General features: G+C 32.1%; 1 protein-coding gene across 3 annotated transcripts in view; it reads left to right on the top strand.

Moving 5' to 3' along the window:
• LOC141455619 (neuroligin-4, X-linked-like) overlaps window positions 1-16,494 on the top strand; it is a 577,612-nt gene that overhangs the window by 132,199 nt on the left and 428,919 nt on the right. For all 3 annotated transcript variants that reach the window (XM_074130804.1, XM_074130808.1, XM_074130802.1), the window contains exon 2: window positions 8,186-8,225. The gene's annotated coding sequence lies outside the window, so the exon portion shown is untranslated. The remainder of the gene's footprint in view (window positions 1-8,185; window positions 8,226-16,494) is intronic.

The following is a 16,494-nucleotide window of genomic DNA, read 5'->3' as shown; positions in this document are numbered from 1 at the left end:
CAAAATTATGGCCGTTCTATATCTCCCACTGTGAACCACGTATTGGTATGGAATTTTGTTCTCTTATACACTTTGTTTTTCACAATTATAATCTATAGTTATTTTGTGCACAGATCTATAAATGTAGAAGATATAAAGGGTTGAAAATTTTTTGGGTCATGAAATTCTGTAAAATTATTGCCGTATGTATATCCCACTGTGAACCACGTATTGGTATGGAAATTTTTTTCACTTATACTCTTTGATTTTCTAAATTATAAACTTTAGTTATTTTGTGCACCGATCTATAAATGTAGAAGATATAAAGAGTTGAAAATTTTTTGGGTCATGAAATTCTGTAAAATTTATGGCCGTTCTATATCTCCTACTGTGAACCACGTATTGGTATGGAATTTTTTTCACTTATACACTTTGTTTTTCTCTATTATAATCTATAGTTATTTTGTGCACAGATCTATAAATGTAGAATATATAAAGGGTTGAAAATTTTTTGGGTCATGAAATTCTGTAAAATTATGACCGTTCTATATCTCCCACCGTGAACCACGTGTTTATATGGAATTTCGTTCTCTTGTTCACTTTGTTTCTCTCAATTAAAAACTATAGTTATTTTGTGCACAGATCTATAAATGTAGAAGATATAAAGAGTTGAAAATTTTTTGGGTCATGAAATTCTGTAAAATTATGGCTGTTCTATATCTCGTACTGTGAACCACGTATTGGTATGGAATTTTTTTCACTTATACACTTTTTTTTTCTCAATTATAAACTATAGTTATTTTGTGCACAGATCTATAAATGTAGAAGATATAAAGAGTTGAAAATTTTTTGGGTCATGAAATTCTGTAAAATTATGGCCGTTCTATATCTCCCACTGTGAACCAGGTATTGGTATGGAATTTTGTTCTCTTATACACTTTGTTTTTCTCAATTAAAAACAATAGTTATTTTGTGCACAGATTTATAAATGTAGAAGATATAAAGGGTTGAAAATTTTTTGGGTCATGAAATTCTGTAAAATTATGGCCGTTCTATATCTCCCACTGTGAACTACGTATTGGTATGGAATTTTGTTCTCTTATACACTTTGTTTTTCTCAATTAAAAGCAATAGTTATTTTGTGTACAGTTCTATAAATGTAGAAGATATAAAGGGTTGAAAATTTTTTGGGTCATGAAATTCTGCAAAATTATGGCCGTTCTATATCTCCCACTGTGAACCACGTATTGGTATGGAATTTTGTTCTCTTATACACTTTGTTTTTCTCAATCATAATCTATAGTTATTTTGTGCACAGATCTATAAATGTAGAAGATATAAAGGGTTGAAAATTTTTTGGGTCATGAAATTCTGTAAAATTATGGCCGTTCTATATCTCCCACTGTGAACCACGTATTGGTATGGAATTTTGTTCTCTTATACACTTTGTTTTTCTCAATTATAATCTATAGTTATTTTGTGCACAGATCTATAAATGTAGAAGATATAAAAGGTTGAAAATTTTTTGGGTCATGAAATTCTGTAAAATTATGGCCGTTCTATATCTCCCACTGTGAACCACGTATTGGTATGGAATTTTGTTCTCTTGTACAATTTGTTTTTCTCAATTATAAACTACAGTTATTTTGTGCACAGATCTATAATTTTAGAAGATATAAAGGGTTGAAAATTTTTTGGGTCATGAAATTCTGCAAAATTATGGCCGTTCTATATCTCCCACTGTGAACCACGTATTGGTATGGAATTTTGTTCTCTTATACACTTTGTTTTTCTCAATTATAAACTATAGTTATTTTGTGCACAGATCTATAAATGTAGAAGATATAAAGAGTTGAAAATTTTTTGGGTCATGAAATTCTGTAAAATTATGGCCGTTCTATATCTCCCACTGTGAACCACGTATTGGTTTGGAATTTGGTTCTCTTATACACTTTGTTTTTCTCAATTATAATCTATAGTTATTTTGTGCACAGATCTATAAATGTAGAAGATATAAAGAGTTGAAAATTTTTCGGGTCATGAAATTCTGTAAAATTATGGCCGTTCTATATCTCCCACTGTGAACCACGTATTGGTATGGAATTTTGTTCTCTTATACACTTTGTTTTTCTCAATTAAAAACAAGTTATTTTGTGCACAGTTCTATAAATGTAGAAGATATAAAGGGTTGAAAATTTTTTGGGTCATGAAATTCTGTAAAATTATGGCTGTTCTATATCTCGTACTGTAAACCACGTATTGGTATGGAATTTTTTTCACTTGTACATTTTGTTTTTCTCAATTATAAACTATAGTTATTTTGTGCACCGATCTATAAATGTAGAAGATATAAAGAGTTGAAAATTTTTTGGGTCATGAAATTCTGTAAAATTATGGCCGTTCTATATCTCCCACTGTGAACCACGTATTGGTATGGAATTTTGTTCTCTTATACACTTTGTTTTTCTCAATTATAATCTTTAGTTATTTTGTGCACAGATCTATAAATGTAGAAGATATAAAGGGTTGAAAATTTTTTGGGTCATGAAATTCTGTAAAATTATGGCCGTTCTATATCTCCCACTGTGAACCACGTATTGGTATGGAATTTTGTTCTCTTATACACTTTGTTTTTCTCAATTAAAAACAATAGTTATTTTGTGCACAGTTCTATAAATGTAGAAGATATAAAGGGTTGAAAATTTTTTGGGTCATGAAATTCTGCAAAATTATGGCCGCTCTATATCTCCCACTGTGAACCACGTATTGGTATGGAATTTTGTTCTCTTATACACTTTGTTTTTCTCAATTATAAACTATAGTTATTTTGTGCACAGATCTATAAATGTAGAAGATATAAAGAGTTGAAAATTTTTTGGGTCATGAAATTCTGTAAAATTATGGCCGTTCTATATCTCCCACTGTGAACCACGTATTGGTATGGAATTTTGTTCTCTTATACACTTTGTTTTTCTCAATTAAAAACAGTAGTTATTTTGTGCACAGTTCTAAAAAAGTATAAGATATAAAGGGTTGAAAATTTTTTGGGTCACGAAATTCTGTAAAATTATGGCTGTTCTATATCTCGTACTGTGAACCACGTATTGGTATGGAATTTTTTTCACTTGTACACTTTGTTTTTCTCAATTATAAACTATAGTTATTTTGTGCACAGATCTATAAATGTAGAAGATATAAAGAGTTGAAAATTTTTTGGGTCATGAAATTCTGTAAAATTATGGCCGTTCTATATCTCCCACTGTGAACCACGTATTGGTATGGAATTTTGTTCTCTTGCACAATTTGTTTTTCTCAATTATAAACTACAGTTATTTTGTGCACAGATCTATAATTTTAGAAGATATAAAGGGTTGAAAATTTTTTGGGTCATGAAATTCTGCAAAATTATGGCCGTTCTATATCTCCCACTGTGAACCACGTATTGGTATGGAATTTTGTTCTCTTATACACTTTGTTTTTCACAATTATAATCTATAGTTATTTTGTGCACAGATCTATAAATGTAGAAGATATAAAGGGTTGAAAATTTTTTGGGTCATGAAATTCTGTAAAATTATTGCCGTATGTATATCCCACTGTGAACCACGTATTGGTATGGAATTTTGTTCTCTTATACACTTTCTTTTTCTCAATTAAAAACAATAGTTATTTTGTGCACAGTTCTATAAATGTAGAAGATATAAAGGGTTGAAAATTTTTTGGGTCATGAAATTCTGCAAAATTATGGCCGCTCTATATCTCCCACTGTGAACCACGTATTGGTATGGAATTTTGTTCTCTTATACACTTTGTTTTTCTCAATTATAAACTATAGTTATTTTGTGCCCAGATCTATAAATGTAGAAGATATAAAGGGTTGAAAATTTTTTGGGTCATGAAATTCTGTTAAATTATGGCCGTTCTATATCTCCCACTGTGAACCACGTATTGGTATGGAATTTTGTATTCTTATACACTTTGTTTTTCTCAATCATAATCTATAGTTATTTTGTGCACAGATCTATAAATGTAGAAGATATAAAGAGTTGAAAATTTTTTGGGTTATGAAATTCTGTAAAATTATGGCCGTTCTATATCTCCCACTGTGAACCACGTATTGGTATGGAATTTTGTTCTCTTATACACTTTGTTTTTCTCAATTATAATCTATAGTTATTTTGTGCACAGATCTATAAATGTAGAAAATATAAAGGGTTGAAAATTTTTTGGGTCATGAAATTCTGTAAAATTATGACCGTTCTATATCTCCCACTGTGAACCACGTATTGGTATGGAATTTTGTTCTCTTATACACTTTGTTTTTCTCAATTAAAAACAATAGTTATTTTGTGCACAGTTCTATAAATGTAGAAGATATAAAGGGTTGAAAATTTTTTGGGTCATGAAATTCTGCAAAATTATGGCCGCTCTATATCTCCCACTGTGAACCACGTATTGGTATGGAATTTTGTTCTCTTATACACTTTGTTTTTCTCAATTATAATCTATAGTTATTTTGTGCCCAGATCTATAAATGTAGAAGATATAAAGGGTTGAAAATTTTTTGGGTCATGAAATTCTGTAAAATTATGGCCGTTCTATATCTCCCACTGTGAACCACGTATTGGTATGGAATTTTGTTGTCTTATTCACTTTGTTTTTCTCTATCATAATCTATAGTTATTTTGTGCACAGATCTATAAATGTAGAAGATATAAAGGGTTGAAAATTTTTTGGGTCATGAAATTCTGTAAAATTATGGCCGTTCTATATCTCCCACTGTGAACCACGTATTGGTATGGAATTTTGTTCTCTTATACACTTTGTTTTTCTCAATTATAATCTATAGTTATTTTGTGCACAGATCTATAAATGTAGAAGATATAAAGGGTTGAAAATTTTTTGGGTCATGAAATTCTGTAAAATTATGGCTGTTCTATATTTCCCACTGTGAACCACGTGTTGGTATGGAATTTTGTTCTCTTGTACAATTTGTTTTTCTCAATTATAAACTACAGTTATTTTGTGCACAGATCTATAATTTTAGAAGATATAAAGTCTAGTGAGTGGTAAACATGGTGATATGTGAGTGTAAGGTGGTCCTATCTAAGTCTATTGAGTGGTAAACATGGTGAAATGTGAGCGTAAGGTGCTCCTATATAAGTCTTGATAGACACCAACATAGTACAGGTGAGACACCAGACTGGTAGAATGAAGGTGCCATGTTTGGAAAAGGTGATAATATTGATAGAGAAGAGGCACCAGCTAGGTGGAATAAAGATGCATTGGTCCGATTCTGGTTTAACCATTGGCAATGTTTGGTTTTAAAAATTTAATCTCTCAAATTTTGATTAAATTAAAAATTTAATCGTCGAAAGTGATTAAAACTAAATTTGGAATTTAATTCAATCAATTAAAATTATGATTATTTAATTTTAATCTTAATTTTTAGTTATGATTAAAAATTTTAATTGATTAAATTCCGATTAAATTAAAAGTGAATTTAATTTTAATCAACTAATTTTGGCCGATTTAATTTTTTAATTTTAATCATGATTAAATTCAATTGTTTTTTAATTGATTAAATTGTTGCCCAACTCTGTATTACTAACCTATTAAATATGCCCATGTCACGTGGAAGTTTTTTGAAGAATCTCTGATCCACTCCTAAAATAAGACCGAGCTATTTATCGGGAATAATAATTTTAATAAATCAAAAAATAATATTTTGATTAATTTCTACGTCATAACATGAGTGTAAAAATTTTGTTTTTTTAACTTTGAGAGTAGTAGAGAATTTAGAGCTTGAATATTTAATAGAAGATTTGGTAGAATAGGAAAAACAAAAAGCACATAAAGGGTAAAATGAGATGAAAAGAACCTAAAATATATTAAACAAGGCTAAAGCGTTCTGAAATTATTTTATTTCCCTCTGTATCAGGCTTTAAAACGGGGAAATAATAAACAAGGATGGCACAAAGATCTTATCGTATTTCTTTGAGCGCGACACTAACATTTTCACAATTTTTTACTCTTTCTCAGAACTCTAACGAATAATTAAATTTTATGGAAACAAAAATAATACTAAATAAAAATGTAGGCTAAAATTTAATTCCCTAAAAGTGGATAGGACCTGACTTATTGGTGAAGATGATAAAGTAAGTGCTTCTCAATGAACTTCCTCTTATGCTTCTGCATTTATGGTTTATTCTTCTTCATTTATATCCTAATGATTATTTTAAAAAATTGGTTCATTTATATTCTTTTCGTTAAAGAAAACACTTTCCTTGTTCTGTAGAGAAAATTATTATTAATGTAACCTCTTAACATTGATGAGTTCATGGTACATCTTTGTACCACTTTTGTATCCAGAGACAGAAGAGGCTATTTCACGATCCAGTTGTTAGCTGCGCACACCATATAATAGAGAAAGGGGTTAACAAATTAAGATGCAGGCAACAAATTGAGCAATTGGCTATTGATTATGTTCAAGCGGGCAAAACAAAAATTTGCTGCACTTCCTGCAATATAGTGGACTGCCTTCACCGTGATAAAAAAAAATACAAGACATTCCTTTGGAACCGGCTGACAAGAAAGAAAGTTGTCATTCTTGAGGACTGATAAATACGTGGTAAGAAAATGGACGGAGCTAAAGCGGGACCTACAAAGAGTAAAAAAATCTACAACTGGTATCGTCCCAAAACTTTCTTTTTTCTTTTCTTTTTTTTAAAGTGTGGAAATGATTTTGCTTCCCAGACTCCTGCGCACATCCCAGAGCAGAACTCGATAAATTTAAGTATTACTGTCATTGTCTGTCAATTAGTTGATTAAAATTTTGTAAACTTGCTGGGTGCTGTTCATATAATTATGAAAAATAAATAAATAAAAATGCAAATAATACGAGCGAAAAAGGTATTTTTGTTTACCGCCCCAATAATTGAATTATGTCTTATTTCTTAGCTAAATTTGTGACTGTTTTTATGATTTTTTACCGGTCACCGCCTTTTCCTTACACGTGCACACCATGAAATATATTTAATATTCAGGTACTTTTTGGAACCTAATCTTTGTATCAAGCATAATAAAATCCTTTCCTTTGCTATACTTCCTTTGCATCATGAGTTAAAAAAAAAAGAAAGAGTAAAAAACATTCCGAATTCGAATCCAACCACCGAACGTTAGATGTTCAATTTCTAGGAGTTTCTAACATCTCACTGTCCATCCTTGGACTTCATTAAGCTCCACAGACTAAAAAAAGTGCACTTAAAAAGGGCTCTAGGCACCAACGTTGACTAGCCTTGAATGAAAAATTAAATAAACACAGAACGCACTAAAACTAAGCCAATTCTCACTTTTCAGAAGTCTTCTGTTATTACGATTAAATATTTTGTTTTATGTCTCTTTTCATAATATCTTCTCTCTCATTTTTCTCGTCCGTCGGCTCTGTTATAATTATAATATTTCTCACCTCATTTTCTTTTATCTCTCTCTTCATCACATAGCGTATTTGTATTTCACCATGCGTGAAATAGAGGAAATTTGTTAAAACATGATATTTATTATGGAAAATATGCTGTTTTATACAAAAGAACATCCGTTCTACCCTATTCACATTAATAAAGTAAATGGTACATATAATGAAATGCACACATTTCAGAACTATGTAATGAACATATATTTTGTTTCTATTGATCTAACAGTAAAACCACTAATTTTACATAAATTTGTAACTATACTTAGTATATACTTGTCTATTAATTTTGTTTCCTATATCTTCTTCTGTCCTGTTTGCAATGAATTGTGAATGATAAATACTGAAATATATGTTAATTCGCACAAATTAAATGCACTAAATGCGTAGAAAACATAAACGAAAAACAGTTTGTAGAACATTGTGAGATACTTATTTAAAATAAATAAATAAAACATGAGGGCTCAAGGCACTTTATAAATCTTTGCTTTTTTAGGGTCCATCAAAAAATATTTGTTTTTAAATGAATTCCCAATTAGTATTTCATTTTAATATTGATCTTTATAAAAAGACTGAACTGTGTCAATCGATACTGGCAATTTTTGTTGTTTTAAAATTTATCATAAAGGCAACGCTGCTTGTTCTCTTGTAATTATTGAGATCTTTCAATAAATTATTTGTAATTAATACTTTCATTTGTAATTAACTGATTTTTGTTTTTCTTTCTTTTTTTAGTTGCAGCAAAGCAGAGTAAAGCAGATAATCAACATCAAAGGTAGGATAATTAAACATTTTTTTTTTACTTTTTATTCTTCATGTTGAAAATGATGAACATGTTTTTAATTTTCTGTCAGAAACAAAAAAAAAAAAGCTAAAAGGTTTCTTCATGTAGAGAACATTTACCTAAATAAAATTAATATTAACACAAGGTTCATTTTGGAAAGTTTAACTGATTATTAATTTACATTTCAATCCTCTGTGCAAATGCAAAAAAAAAAAAAAATTATATAACTTTAACTTTTGCAAGAAATATTCGTTGTATTTCTTCATCAATTTATTAGGTACTCATCTTTAAAAAACAGAACTTGTTCTACATTTTAAAATTCACTTCTGAATTGATTGATAAATTGAGCTACAAAACGAAAGGAATAGCTCAAGGCTGTTTTAAACAAATAATAACATGCTATTCATTAAACATACCCTTTCAAGTGACTTTGTCAAATCACCAGACCTCTAGGATCTAGGAATTGTCTCCCTTACCACCATCTGAGACAATCTGACTATTTCTTTTTTCTCTTTAGTTAAAATGAAAAGAGGGGACCAACCATCCAACCCCTGCCCAAGAAATAACATGTTAGGAAATAGTTCTCTTTACCGTTTACTTCCCACTATTATTCTTAAGATACATTGTTTTTTTTTCTTTCCCACTCAAAGTCTCTTAAAGTTTTGTAAAAACCTGTTTTTTTTTTTGTTACGATGTGTAAGTTTTTATGTTTGGGTTTGATTTGATTTATGAGATTCTCTTTGAAAATTGTTTAATTTTTTTGCTGTATTGTTTCTGTGACTTTGACCATCCTCTGCATCCTCACTTACTCCATACTTACTCTTAAGCTCTGCTTGCAATTGTGACGAGCTCCTTCACTGAAGGTGCTTCTTGCAAAACTTCTCTTCGCAGAAACTTACTTATGCGGCTCACCACTGCTCTTGCATTTGAACTAAACGAACAAGTAAACTAAAAAAAAAGCAAAAAAGGGCTTACGAGTTGAAAATATGGTCTATTAAAAATGATTTAAGTTGAAATATAAAATCAACTTTTTCGTTGCTTCTAAGCCTACACCATTGCTGCTATCGTTTGTGCGTCCACGCATTGTTGGCTGTACTATCATGCCAAATGGCTCAGGTATCTTTTAAAGGAAACAATAGAAACTATCGCGATCCAGGCAAGCTGTAGTCATATTACGCTTTTGTCATAAAGGCTCGGGTATCTAGACAACATTCATCAGAATGTCTAAGACGACTCTCACTATTTCACAGGAATTGATTGATAGCTAATAGAGCCGAAAGAAAATTACGACTTTGACATGGATTATCCTATTCTTATTATCTCATCTGCACAAATTTATTATTAGATTTTGTGCACGAACACTCGGAAAATAGAGAAATATTTATTTATTACCAACTAGCTCTGTTTGAAAGGCTGAGCCAAAGTTCCTACGCTAACCGATATATCTAGCACTGCACATCCCCTGCGACTTTTCCTAATTTGTCTTGCAGCAGTCCGAGAACCAGGATTAATTTTTAGCAAAAAGTAATTACCTAATAATGCACTATTAGTTATAGTTAATTTTACAACTCCAAGAGATCACGTTGCCTGAATTATTTTGTAAATATGTATATTTTCAAAAACAAATTCTGGTTGTTGCTCTGATTCGTTATAAGGTCAAACGCCATGCCTAAAAAATATAATACATCGTTTACTGTGTTTTAATGCACTTGAATGCGTTAAAAACCATTAATTAATACGCTGCAATGGACCTTTTATCAGTGCAATAACCGTTTTTGATTGGCCCCGTCAATATATAACTAGATTTGCAAGATACTGTTGACACGTTGTATACATTGAAATTATCTGCTGCAATGTGGGAAGCCGGTACAGTGTTACGTTAACAATGCGACTTTGGTCGCTCAAATTTACTGAGTTTAAAAGAACGGTTAGTTAATCTTCACTTCCATCCATCCTCATTTCCATCGCTATCTTAATTAAAATAATTTCCCCTCGCGTTTACCTTTCTCACCTGTCTTCTTGCGCCTTTTTATCTTTAGTTAATTTATCTCAATTTAGCACTTAATTAATTTTTGACAAAAACTTTTCTATTTTTTAAACAGAAATTAACTGGAAAGTGGTTGGATTAAACAAAACAAAAAATCCACACATGGTCATAGTTGTACTAAATTATTAAAAAATTTAAAACCTTCGCTTGTTGCATGATTATAATAAATTATAAATTTTAAACATTACTCTAACTTATATTTTCCTTCAATAAACGTAGATGTCATGGTACGTGACGGAGAAGTGGACGGTTGTCTAGTTTATCACAAATAAAGGCCATGTCGTGCTGTGGTCTGTAATACAAAAACGGTTTTCTGTCTTAAAACCATAATTCTCAACCTCATTTTCAGAGTTTTTTAACGTTCTTTTGAGGTCAAATACCTAGTTCTTTGATTTCTAAATGTTAACAATAAGAAATAAATTTGTTTAGAAAGTTCATAGTTCATTGAAAACTGGCATTGACTGAATAGTTTTATCGGTATTTGTGCTTTACTTGAAAACAGCTTCATCAATCTTTCTGCTCAATTAGATAACAAAAAAGCTGAAACTGAAAGTTTTGATCTCTCAGAGACTATTAGTTGCAGGAGACATGTTTTTTTTTTTTTTTTTTTTTTTTTTTTTGGCCTTCTGGGCATGCAGATTAGCCAACAGGAGACATGTTGAAGAAGAAGTAATGGTTGTTCTCTACTGTTAAAGAAAATAGAGTGCAGTGTGAATTAGTGAATAGCTGTAGCAGACAGACAGGATTCCTGATAATGTCACACCCGAAACCAAGGGAAACCGAGTGGTCTTGCAGTGGGTGCGCTCAGAAAGTAGCTATGAAATTGCAGCTGGATGTGCTATTACCACTAAGCTCGAACAATTTTAAGTGAATGAGGAAAACCAGGTGAGGGAAAATAGTAGAAATCTTTACGGGGTGGTCCTGTGCCTGCAGTTCTTGAAGTAATGTGAGGCAGAATGGTAATTGGGTACGATTACCTAAAGAAGTACATGGAAGCCTGATTTTCCCACTCTGTAAACAAGAGGAAATTTTCACTTCTCAACTATTCCTTGCGCTTTGACAGGTATTGCCATGACAGCGAATAAACAAAGTTGTAGGAATTTTTGTTACGGTTTAGGATGCCAAATAAGGAACTGCAAAGACGATGAAAAAATAAATTTCTTTCTTGGCATTTATTTTAATCAAAAAATGCTCATAAAAAAACTTTAGGGAGAAATTTCATTTTATTGTGTTTTGTTTGGGTTTCAAGACATCAGGTTTCTCACTATAAAAATGAAACAACTAACAATTTAACATAGATTTCTCTTTGAAGAAAATGAATAAGTAAGGAAGTGGAAAGTCGAGAGAGGATTTAAACCGGATTTTCTTTTGTGAACTTAATAATTATCAAACAAATGAAAGATCCAGGAAGAAATAAAGATCCCTTAACTACTACTTACAGGGCTTTAGGAACAAAAAATTAGCTGCAGATATTTTGTCCATCAGCTTTATATATATATATATATATATATATATATAAAAAAAAAGAATTAGGAATGAAGTAGTGGGATTCTTTCGAAGCCGGGGAACTCGGAGCAAAAAAAATAGAACAATAATATGAAGGCTTTTAAAGCCAGAGGAAAGCTGCCAATAGCGCGTTGAACAAGTAATACTGCAGAGACGCAGAAATAATGTAAGAGTATTAACAACTCAACACTGGAAACCCCAGGATAGTAATTCTTCTTTTTAAACTCCTTCCTTTACTACCTACTTCAACGTGTTCACTGTTGCCAAGATTACTAAAAGGAAATGAAGCCATCTAATTGATCCCCGCATTTTGCTACCCAGAATATTAATAAGTACAGAGAAATGTTTCCATAACTTATTACTAATTACCCTATTACGCTTTTAATTAGTACATTTTTGCTATTTTTTTGCCGGTCTTTTAATATTTGTTTAATTAAGTTATTTTATTGTTAATATCTTTCTCTTTTTTTTAATAATAATAATAATGCTGGACTCCCACGCGGAGGTCCCGGGTTCGAATCCAGCTGCTGACCCATAGATTTTCTCTTCCTAGGAGCTTCTTACAGCTCACTGTCCTGTGATGGAGAGTGTTGTCTGTAACGAGAGAACACTGTCCGGAGGCTGACAGTGCACTGAATAAAGCTCCTGGCGCCAATAACCTTAGATGTTGACGCTCCTTAAATCATTAAAATAATAATAGTAATGACTTTACAAATTTTGTTTCAAAATCAAGGATAAAACCAGTATAGGATTCAAACCTAGGGCGTTAATTAGCCAGATGATATTTTATTGAAAGGCGCTAAAGTACAAATGTACCTTTGTGTTGTATGCAGCTGTGGATGAACGTGGAATGCTTCAACAATCAAACAGACTGAATCAGCAGCGTAAAGCAGCTTTAGAACTGTAGATTTAGTTGCTGCATTAATCTCAGATTTAGTGGCTGAATTAATCTCATTTCACAAATTGGAAAATACAGTTTGAATTTAAAGGCTCAGGTTTCAGCGTACAGTTATACTGTATTCAGTATTACTGTAAAATACCACTTATCTTCTACTTAAGCGACTCCAGTATTTAGGGCCTTTATTAGGATACAGTTGCATTTTAGAACCTTCACGATTTTCCCTCAGATCTTTGCGCCCTTATCAGAAGTACATCCATAACCTTGCGGCTATTTTTTTTTTTACTTTCACGAGGTATCATGCCAGATAGAGGTGATGATTTAGGGTGGGTTACCGCCGGGTAACTTTTCTCCACAGTTAATGAGTGTGTAGTAGAGTCAGTTGCCTAATAGGTTGCATAATGCACTAATAGTGCATCTAGCGCTGGTGTAACTTTCAAAATAATGTTTTTCAAAAAGTTTAGAAGTAAGAAACTGGAGAAATGCAGTCACAGAAAGTGTGATAAAAGATTTGTTGTTTCGACTCTTAATCTATTTTAGCTATCTATTATTTTATTCAATTTAGGGTAATAATGAACCTTTTATATTGATATAGAAAACGTTATTATTGATTATTTAGTAAAAAGTGAACTTTCCACTTTTGTAAAATTGTTGATTTTACCCGTCGTAGCACGCATACGTTAAGTATCTTGATTTTCATTCAATTTTAGATTATGTTGAATATTCAGTTAACAAATACTTATTTAATAGTCCTTGTTAATTTTAAATTATCCCTGTGATAAATATCGTTACCTAAGCTTTATTTTGATTTGTCTTCTTAGTGTGTATTATGACATTGAGTCGATATTCAAGATAACATGTTGTGCAGTGCGTATCAAACATTTTTCCCCTCATGTCAGTGAACTGCTGGAGTGTTAGGGAACTGCAAGAACTTATCCTAAGGTCCCTTACAAGTATTCCGTACATTTCACCCACAATTTTGTCAACGTATCTTTATGATACTTTTAAGAGTTTTCATCCTTTTTTACTGGACTTAAAATAAAGAAGTAATTGTATGAAGATCTTTATATTCTCCTTTCTAAGTTTTATTGTGATCACGAACCTTTTAACCAATGCCACGGTAATTCACAGAACGAAGTTCTTCTTCCAAAAGATTCATCCACTGCTTACATGTTCCTTTTTTTTACTTCTTCGATTACATTACTTTCTTTTTGCTTTTTTTTTTTGTCCTGTACTTAATCACTTTTTTTAATCTTTGATACTAGTTGTAATTTTAAAGGATTTCAAGAAGTTGAAAACTTGAAAAAGTTTATTCTATTAGGTTTATTTCTTTTCATTGCAGATCACTGGAGATAACGAGCTGAAAAACAGAGAAAAAGAAACTTTAAACATTTATCAACTAAATGCCCTAATTTATGGCGATAATTAGCTTTTTTAAATCTTTTGTGAAATACAATACTCACAATAGTTTGTTTACTTTTTCTTTTCTTTTTTTTGTCAGAGCTACTAAGTTTATACGTTGAATTCCCTTCTAAACTGGCGTGAAATCTTATACTAGTGAAAACTGACTGTAGTTTATCCGATTTTCTTCAGTACGAAATTTTACCCAAATTTGTAATTAACTTTTCTTTTATATAATTAAGGCACTCATGAGGGCACTGAAATGCAATGCCTTAGACATCAGTCTAGTGTTTCATTACCCAGAATATTTCTTCTCCTTTTTTTAAAATTTATTTAGTAATTTCCAATCTTTATATAAATATATAAAATAAGTATATATGAGTGAAAATTTAAATTATGCGTGGAGAGCAACTATCCTGCGGTAGCACTTTCTTCAAGATTGTCAATGGTGACGTTAGTTGGACGTAAAGCCCGCCTTAAAAAATGGCATTACTTTACTTTGTCAGTGGTGATAATGATGATAATCTTTAGGCCTCTTAAAAATTTCGAGGCCATCGGTGATTCAATCGTTGGATGTTAACAAGCGTGAATGAGTTGTCAGGAATGTCAGTATAGACTAGAGATTGAGCCACAAGATTAGGGCAAAAAAGAGAGAGAATTGAGAACTTGTGATATTTTGTCTTAGCTAGTTGTTCGAATGGGGAATGTTGAGGTCTTTCGGAAGAGTAAGGTTTGCTCAATAGAAAGTAACATCAACTATCTGTCGGGACCCTTAGATTTTCTCTTCCTAGGAGCTTCTTACAGCTCACTGTCCGGTGATGGACAGTGTTGTCTGTAACGAGAGAACACTGTCCGGGCGCCAATAACCTTAGATGTTGACGCGCCTTAAATCATATCTTAAACTATCTGTCGGAGTAGTTTTGATGAGATATATTACAATAGTACAGTCTGCAGGTTCGTAGGATTGGCTGAATCCCGCACAGCAATGGTTTACATATGTTTAAGGGTATTGTAGGTAATCTTTTGAGTTCTAGTTTTGAGTCCACGTAGAGTGTAAAGAAGTTTCGCGTGTTTTGTCATTGCTGGTCTTCAAGTATTGTTTGTGAATTCCAAGTGAGGCGTTTGTCTATGAATTGCAAGGAAGAGGATTGCTGTTGAAGAAGACAGGAGAACAGGAATTCCACCGGAGAGTAAACGTGGCAGGCTGGCATTTCTGAGGATTCATTTTAATCCTCCACTTCTTTGCCCAGGATTCTATTTTATGTAAGCATGTTTAACTGATAGTCTACCACTGATGAACGATTGTTTGAAGACAAAGCGTTGAACACTCTTTTACACTAGAGCCGATTACCCTCACCAGTACCTCCACAGTAGTTTCATATTTACCTATTCATAAATGCGCTGTACTAGTTTGACATTCTATTTGGTTTTTATTTTGGTAACTTCTACCACTTACGAATCCTTTTGGGGCTGAAGAAGTAGGTACTTATGTCAAGTCCATCCCCGCCAGCATCTGCCCACAAATGGTACAGCAACTCGTCGCTCAAAGTGGCTCAGGGCATCTATCCTCTGCTAGTAGTGTATCCTTTTCGTAGTTCAAATCAGTACTACTTAAAGAAGAGAGAGACGATCAAAGGTGGAGGTCCTTTAGAAGATTAACAAGGGTTGTGGTCTGGGAATCAACTCTTAGATGTGGTTGAGTATTTTCCTGTGTGGACATTTGATGCTTGATGTACTTTAGAACACCACTATTGTTTGATAAAAGCGGATCATTTATTTAAATAAAGTAAATTTATTTAAAATAAAGTATCAACTTATAACTAAGTTTACACACTTTAAGAGAGCAATTTGAAGAAACTAATTTAATGCCTGGAATAATACGCACTATTTACGCATATAACTATAGAACTAGGACGATTATAACGGCTAGACAAACTGGCATAGATAGATTAAAACTTCAATTTAGACTCTTGTGTTTGCCTCTTATTATTTTTGTTTTCCTATCCCATTAAAAAAACCATGAAATTGTGGGGTCCATTTTTTTTGTCTTTGGTTCTCATTTCTCAACATTTATTCGACATACTTTTAGCGTTAGCTTCATTTAGCTCATTGACGGCCCTAAAACCTATTAGGGTTAAAACCTTACTAGAACGTAATATGCCCATCATTTTTGATCATTCAAGTGAATGATCCTGCTCCTGCCTAAGTGAAACTACTTACACAGGACTCAAAGTACGCAAGGAACTTCGACTCTAAGGAGCTGTATTGCAATGCTATATCGGCTGCAGACAACATTGCAATCTGCCTGGCCAATTTTGTAATGTTCTGTCCAAAGGTCTCCCTCAAAACATATGAATGCCTTGAGAAAACTCGATGTCAAAATTTGAAAAGGCCACCATTGTTCCTGT

The sequence above is a fragment of the Rhodnius prolixus genome, unplaced genomic scaffold (genome assembly GCF_049639745.1).
Source record: "Rhodnius prolixus isolate KJV_2025 unplaced genomic scaffold, Rpr scaffold_4, whole genome shotgun sequence".
Classification (NCBI taxonomy): Eukaryota; Metazoa; Arthropoda; class Insecta; order Hemiptera; family Reduviidae; genus Rhodnius; species Rhodnius prolixus.
Note: the sequence above shows the minus strand (reverse complement) of the source record. Positions and strands in the feature narration are given on the sequence as shown.